The following is a 6,000-nucleotide window of genomic DNA, read 5'->3' on the forward strand; positions in this document are numbered from 1 at the left end:
CAATCTTTGATGGTGAAAGATATTTAATTATCACTGTTTTCATTACAGTGTGCTTGTCTCTAATTTGTCAGGGATTCACTGCCAACGTGGAACGTTGTTGTTGTTGAGCAGGGAAATACTTTGTCTGCAACAGTGTTTAGGTGGATGGTGCACGTCAAGTAGCATCCACATCAATGACATGACCTAAGGTTTCCCAGCAGAACACTGCATTTTAACAAGATGATCAATCTCATTCACTTTACCTCTTAGTCCTTTTAATAGTGTCTGATCTGTGTATGTTGGAATGTAGCTCTCAATCCTTGAACTATTATTCTTACTAAAATGTGCATTATCGAAGGTCAAAATCATGTATGAAACCACCTCATGGCTGATAACACTGACAGGTAAGAAAGACAGCATCAGATCAATATAATTGTCATCCTCACTGAAGTTTGAGAGTGTAAACATTGAACGACCTGACATGAAAAACAAGTCATTAAAGGAGTAGCAAACAAAAAATGACCAGCCCGGCCTGTTCAAACATTAACGACACAGTCAGATGTAGTGACCTCCCTCAGGTTGTTAATTGGCTGAGATCACATCAGAAACACATGTTAGATGAGTAATAAAGAACATTTTTCTCTCTTTGCTTCCTCAATAAATCCAGCACGATAAAAAAGTCTGACTTTGGAAGAGCAGCAACACATTTAACAACAACATCCACTGACAGAGAAGTGCAAAGTCATAAAGTCATAATATGACAAGTGTAAAACTTCTTAACTGAAAAAATGGATCAGAGTGGCTGTTGATCAGATTTATGGGCCTTTTTAAACGGTCTGAAGTGCAGCACGTTTAGTGTGTTTAGGGCGTGTCCAAGTCCATTTTGCTGGTTAAACGGTGGATAATATGGGCGGCGCACTGCGCAAAGAGGTGGTTTTTATGAATTAGTCATGGGTGTGTTTTTGGGCCTAACATGAATCAAACCAATCTGAGTGTCCTCTCCCATTCCCTTCAAGAGCCAGGTGCTCCAGGGCCTGCACATATTAAACTGTGACACTCTTCTTTGCTGAGGGAAAGGGATGTGATCTTCGGCTGCTGGACCCTCTGCCCCACCTTTTCACAACCATCTGTCCCATCAACTTTGTTTGACTGCATATGAAAAAATAAGCTGATATTTAACTGAGGAGGAGGAGAAGGGGGGGAAGGAGGAGAAGGAGGAGCGCTGCTGCGTCCCTCTGTGTGTGCTCTCAGTCCGTGGTTCAGGCGGGACGGGTCATAAAAGTATCATCCTGATCAATAACGGGTGGGATGAGAGGGGAGAAATACGTTAATGATGAAAATATTACTGACATGACCTGCAGCGATCCTCCAGCAGCAGAAACCATGTGTATCTGTACATGAACGCGCACATTGCACACGAGGAACAGCTGATGAACTTCTTTGTAAATTTTAAACTCCCGACTCGTTTCCTTTGGAGAGTTTATAACTACAGCTTTTAGTTCTGATGATTAAATGAGCCACAATATTTGTCATAGTGACATGACTGCGTTCATGGAAATGTTTAAAATAACTGAAAGCAACTTCTCAAGTCATAAAATCAGAGCGTATGAACAGTGTGAACCCGCCTGTGTAGGCGCATCTGATGCGTCCTTTAAATAGCAGGAAACAGTCTGAGCTTTAGACTTCAGACCAGCTTTTTGTTGGTCTATGGCGCTGTCGCTTTCTGCTGACTCAACATAGCAATCCGCCATCAGTGTGCTTGACCACACCTCATTTTGAGACCAACAGGGCCAGGGGCGTAAAATAGAGTCCTTAATCTCATAAACATCTGTGACAACAGCTTTTCAAAAGTTCAGTGTGAATGAACAGAGACACAGAGCAGATAAACAGGGCTGAGGAGGATGGGACTGGAGCCGAGCAGAAGGAATGAGCAGGTACTACGATCTAGCGAGGTGGATATGGCAGAGCTGAGTCTTTGTAGGATTCTTATAGAAGACAAGGATTTTTAGACTGAGAAAACTCTGTTGACTGTTGCTAAACTGACACACTGTGTACATTAAGAAGAATGTTATAAAGTCTCCCAGAAGCTTTTCTTTGACTCATCTTTACCTGCAGGTCATACTGCAAAGAGAGCAATGTCATTGATCTGAACTCACCCTGGAAACAACAATGTGACCAACATGTTCTGGATTTTCGTGCTATCCACCATTTTAGGTAAGTTTTGAAATGATGCTCAGATTTTTAGCATCAAGCTCTTCAAGTATTTTCTTTTCTGGTTTAGTTTTCAGTCTTACCTTTTCCATCTCTCTTTAGAGCCTCCACCTGGTTTTCTGTGACATTAGTCCTGGCTTTAATGGAGATCAGCTCTGCTGTTTGTGCTGGAAAAAAGTCACATCATGACATATTTATGTCTGATGAAACAATGTTTTACAGTTTTATATTTATAAGTATTTAATCATTACTGTATTTATCAAGGTTTGCTTTGGCCGTTGGGCATTTATATCATATTGGGGGGGCGGGACTTATATATAGCACTTGTTAATGATCTTATGGTCCAAAATTACACTTTTGTTATCGTAGCCAAAATATTCTCCACACTGTACCTTTAAGTTGTTGCTTCAACTTGTCAACCTCAGTCTTCTGTAACTCCAGTACTCTCAGTTTAGCTCCTTGCACTTGATTAAAGAAATAAATGTGTGCATGTTAGTTTTCATGTACTGCATCATCATTTTCCTTGAGAAACTTGAAAAATTGTTGATTTACTTTTGTAGCCACGTAAACTGCATGACTCTATGGGATGGCACTGTTGGTTATTCAACCACTTTGGCCTGGACTGAAATATCTTCACAACTATTTTATCTGGGAAATTTTGTACAGACATTTTGGTCCCCAGCGGATTGACTTTTCTGCCATCAGCAGGACATTTTTTTGCTCAGTCAACTGTTGACTGAGACATGTTCACCACAGGATGGATTGTAAGAACTTTGCTGATCTTCTGACATTTCATCTGCAGCCATCATCAGCTCAAAATTTCCTTTCTCAAAGTGGCGGTCTGTTCAGTTCTACTGTGTAGTTTCTGTGTTCATCTCATCCTTAAATAGTGTCTGATGCTGATCAATCATTACCAGAAATATTATATGAGACATGTGCAGGAGATTTAGTTAATAACACTGATTATTTTGAGCATGTCATCAGGAAAACAACACTGAAAACACAGCACTCAAACATAAATGATTTATTAGTAGCTGTATGTTTGAATGTAGCTCCCAGTACTTGAATAATCAGTTTACCAAAATTCAAAGAGTTTGTTTTAATATCTGGCTCAGTGTTGTGTTTGTCACTAACACGGGAAATCTTACTGTGTCATTTTAGGAGTTACAATCACATTTTATTTACTCCAAGGTGGAAACTCAAAAGTTAAAATCAGTTTACAGTCACATCATGGCTGATAAAGACAGAGGAAGACAGCATTAGATCAGTATAATTGTTAATGTCAATGAAGTTTACGTTTGTAAACATTGAACATCATTATTTTGTGAAAAAAACAACAAGTCATTGAAGGAGTAGCAAACAACAGATTATCATCCCGACCTGTTCAAACATTAATGACACAGTCAGATGTAGTGACCTCCTTCAGGATGTTATTTGGCTGTCGTCACTCACCTTTTTATCTAGGCCACCATCAGGTCAACATCTTAATCAGTCCAGTACTTTGGTTTATGACCAAACCTACAGATGCACACATCAGCCTATACTGTACTTTGTAATTGTGCTGATTAATATCTGTGAGCACGCTGGTCTTGTTTTGTTTCTGTCCTTCAATTTTGTATGAAGCTGTAATATTGTAGGACACTGTAACAGTGACCTCAGTTTGTTGCTGTAGTTGAAAAATGGAAGAAACAAAAGAGTTTAAAAGGTGTAGAAGACAAGGATTTTTAGACTGAGAAAATTCTGTTGCTGTTGTTGAACTGACACACTGTGTACATTAAGAAGAACGTTATAAAGTCTCCCAGAAGCTTTTCTTTGACTCATCTTTACCTGCAGGTCATACTGCAAAACAGTTCAGTGTTACAACATTATACAAAACCCTCCTGTAACAAAGCAGTGGTTCTTATTGGTATAACTTCCCTCACTACCTTACATACTACTGTACCTTCATTCTCTCTCTGTAAGTGCCTCATCTCCACCCTCTGTTCAGCCAGCGAGGCGCTCATCTCTCTCAGCACAGCACTGATGTCTTGTGTACATCTCTGTTGTTGGTCAGCAGCATTTGTTGGTTCTCTTCTCTCAGCTTCAGTTTGCTTTCCAAGTGGAATAATTTGGTTGTCAGACTCTGTTTGAAGCTGAGCCGTGCAGAGAGAGCAGATCAGCAGCAACAGAGGAAAACACATTGTCATCTCCATTCTCAAAGTGGCGGTCTGTTCAGTTCTACTGTGTAGTTTCTGTGTTCATCTCAGCCTTAAATAGTGTCTGATGCTGATCAATCATTACCAGAGAGTACCAGAAAAGAGACACGTGCAGATCTGTTTGATAGCACTGATCACATGGAGCATGTCATCAGAATACTGAAAACACAGCACAGCAAACCTTGGGTCCTGATATTCATGTGGATGCCACTCATCCCCGGCCTTAGGGGGTCAATTAGGGGGGCAATGTCCCCCCGCCCCTGCCTCCTTGCCCCCCATTGGCTGTCAGAGGGGTAAGGAGTTTTTTTCCTCCTGAAAATAATTTAGACTAGTCATAACTTGTTTTGTGTGTCAAATTGTATTAATTCATATTTAGTTCATCAGTAAAATTTAAAATACAAAAAAATATTTTAATTTAATTCGTTACGGCAGATACGCTTGTGTCACGTGATGCGTGCGTGCTGCTGCAAGTGACGCGCTGACTTTAGTGTGTTTACATTCACATTTTTCTATTGTCTATTGAGCGAGAGGAGACGTGTAGTTAAAAACGGAACTCACTATGGATATAAGGGAATTCTTCCGACCACCGTGACCTAAAACTGCCTCCAGTAGGGCAGAGCAAGCTGAGGAACAAGCGACAGTGGAGCAGGAGCACCTTTTCCCCGCGGAGAAGGAGCAAGCAGCTAGTGAGCAGCTACTAGCTAGCAGCGACACACAGGCACAAGCCCCCTCAGCGAAGCCGGAGCAAGCGGATTATAGCGCCAAACCCAGTGATAATGACAGGTGTCCTTTGCCCTCACCAGGCACAAGCTGACTTTCCAAAACACAAGGTCATGGTGGCCTTCAGGATGATCTTGGTGAGGACAAGCCCACTCAGGTCATTTTGAATAAGTTTCCCTCTCGCCTTTTCAAGGGTCAGAAACGCTCATTTGCTGCCCTGTGGTACAGCCGTAGAGACTGGTTGGAGTACAGTGTTAATGAGTGATATTCTAACTGAAGAAATTGTACGTGAAGTCAGTGATTCATGGTTTACCATTAAAGTTGACGGCACCCGAGACCCCACTGGCTGTGAAAACATTTCTATCGTGATCCGCTTTGTAGCAGAAGATTTGGAAGTTAGGGAGCATTTACTAACTATTGCTACTGCAGATGTGGGAGATGCCAAAACTCTTGCAAACACTATAATCACAGAGCTGCGCAGAGTTGGTTTAAGTACATCTAAAAGTCTCAGTCAGGTGTATGATGGTCATGTCCGGGAAGCACGGGGGTGTTCAGACGATACTGCAGGACACGCTCGCCAGAGAGATACCCTATCTCCATTGTTTTAATCATCAGCTCCACCTAGTTGTGATAAATGCAATGTCAAGCGAGGGAGCAATCGAGGACTTTTTTGGAGTTTGTGGGTCTCTCTACAAATTCATTAAGAAACCCACTGTTGCAGTCCACCATAAAGGAGACACGCTAAAATGTCTGCTCGACCATCGGTGGACTGGCCATCTAGCTACCGTCACAGTCGTGCTCAAGTCATTTGATGACATTTTCTCTCTGTTGTCAGAGATTGACAGCAATCGTGCCTTTGGAACTGACTTACGAATTGAGGCAGCAGGTCTGATTC

General features: G+C 41.6%; 1 long non-coding RNA gene across 1 annotated transcript; it reads right to left on the reverse strand.

The window, feature by feature from the left end:
• Positions 1-2,273: 2,273 nt before the first annotated feature.
• LOC141000331 (uncharacterized) lies at positions 2,274-4,466 on the reverse strand. The gene is made up of 3 exons (XR_012179527.1): positions 4,133-4,466; positions 2,583-2,654; positions 2,274-2,357 (listed from the first exon to the last, which is right to left on the reverse strand). It is a non-coding gene; the product is annotated as an uncharacterized lncRNA (long non-coding RNA).
• Between the last annotated feature and the right edge of the window lie 1,534 nt (positions 4,467-6,000).

Source organism: Pagrus major, chromosome 7, assembly GCF_040436345.1.
Source record: "Pagrus major chromosome 7, Pma_NU_1.0".
In the NCBI taxonomy this organism is placed as follows: Eukaryota; Metazoa; Chordata; class Actinopteri; order Spariformes; family Sparidae; genus Pagrus; species Pagrus major.